The sequence below is a fragment of the Zalophus californianus genome, chromosome 10 (assembly GCF_009762305.2).
Source record: "Zalophus californianus isolate mZalCal1 chromosome 10, mZalCal1.pri.v2, whole genome shotgun sequence".
Classification (NCBI taxonomy): Eukaryota; Metazoa; Chordata; class Mammalia; order Carnivora; family Otariidae; genus Zalophus; species Zalophus californianus.
The window spans coordinates 25,154,867-25,156,883 of NC_045604.1; positions in this window are offsets into that span (position 1 = coordinate 25,154,867).

Below are 2,017 nucleotides of genomic sequence, written 5' to 3' on the forward strand. Positions count from 1 at the left end.
GGTCGCCCAGCCAGCCCCCACGCCACCTCCAGAGCACATGCCATCCACGACTCCCAAGAAGAATGAGCCTGGGGCCATGAGGAGTGGCGGGTAGAGGAGAGCACGTCCACCAGGACCGCAGCGCCTCCCTCCCCTCCCCCTCATGCTCCTGTCTCCTTCCCCTGCCTCCCTCCTGGCATCTCTAGAGCCAGCCAATCTCAGCAGCAAGGAGAACCACCTCTTCACCCTCCTGCCGATGCTCAGGGCCCTGGCCAGAATGAGAAGGCCTACTGCTCAACCCACCACACCCACCCATGCCCTGCCCAAGGCAGCTGATGGGACCCCTGCCCCCCCGCCCCCCACCCCCGCCACCGACTGCTGCCTTTCAGAGTGAGCCAAGAACAGAAGGGAAAAGTATGCCCCTGCTGACCTACTGTGCAAAGGCCCTTGGGCCTGAACAGCTTGGTGTCAGATGGTGTCCAGCTATCACAGGACACGGGGATGAACTTGCTTAGGACTCAATGGCTTGCCCCCTCCAGCTGCCCCAACTCTGTCCCTGGCGGCTGTACACTCCTGGGACCACGTGTTCCCAACACCCCAGGAATTTAGTCTTGATGACTGTGCCTCCTTCCTCCTCATCTCAAGGCTGCTGGGAGCTCCACAGCTATTCAGCCCTTCAGACTCTAGCCTGGGGGGTGGCCAGGGCCCTTTGGGCCACCAGAGCTACCTCCCCAGGGGCAGCGCACCAACACAGCTGCCTCAGCCTCTGAAACGTGATCTCTCCCCACTGCCTTCAGGGACTGCTCCCTTCCACTTGAGACCCAGAGGGGAATCCAAAAAGAACAGGGTGGGTAGCTACCAGAATCCTCTGGCAACCTAGTAACAGATGCCACTTATTCTGCATAAAAGCTTTTGGGAATCCTTTCTCGTACTAGAGACTTGGGAGGTGGGGTGTCCTAGGGGTAACCAAGGGCCAGCTAGTGGGACCTGAGCCCTGACGGTCCCCTTGACTTCAGAAATGCGCCCCCCCCCCTTAGGAAGTCGGCTTTGTGCTTTTTCACTTGGCAAAGAGCCAATGATTTTAACTCTCCCTTATCAGCTTGGGGCCTGGATCCTTTGGCCAGGCAGGAAGCCCCCCAAGGGCCAGTGGCATCCCCCAAGTGGGTGCAGAACGTGGCAAAGGGCTGATCCAGATTGGGTCGTCCTCCATGGGCTTCCTTAACAAACTCAGGACCTGAAGTCATCTTCTTCTAGGACAGATGAAAAGAGGGGTATGGTCTTCATGGATGTGAGGGGTTAATAGAGGAACCCTACTGTTGACTTGAAAATGAATAGATGGCATGTGCAAGTATTTGGGGAAATTTCCATGGAAGTGCACAGAAAACCTTTCAGTCTTCCCCCACTGCTTCTCCCAAAGCTCCTTCAACTCAATGACCCTGCCCAACAGGTTGGGCTGGCCCAGCCTGGAAAAAAAAAAAAAAAAAGCCCTGATTCCTAGATTCCTAACTTCAGCCTGACCCGCATTGTGTGTCTGTGTGTTGAGTGAGCAAGTCTTCTTAGAGTTAAAGGAGAGGGTGCTGGCAAAGAGCCAACAGATTCTTGGCCTACAAGCATTGCTTCTCTGTGATTTCATTATGCCATCTGGCTGCCAATGGAACTCAAAACTTGGAAGGCGAAAGACAATGTTATCTGGGATTCACCGTGCCCAGCACCCGAAGTGCCAAATTCCAGGGGGACAAGAACTTTAGCCAATGACAACTCATCCTCCCCTGCTCCACCTCCTTCAAAGTCCAACTCAGGCCCAGGAGGTAGGGGAAGGTCACAGAGCCTCAGGACGTCCCAAGCAGAGGAGTCCTTTGAACCAAGTGTTCAGAAGGTGGAGGTAAAATTGGAAACACATGGGGTAGAAGGAGACATTGAAGAAAACTTCACTGCTGGAAGACTTTGAAAAGAACATAAGCAAAGTCAGACAGACCACTCTCTGGACATGACTGAGGCAGGAAAGGAGAGCAAGATAATGAAATAATCCAGAATTTCA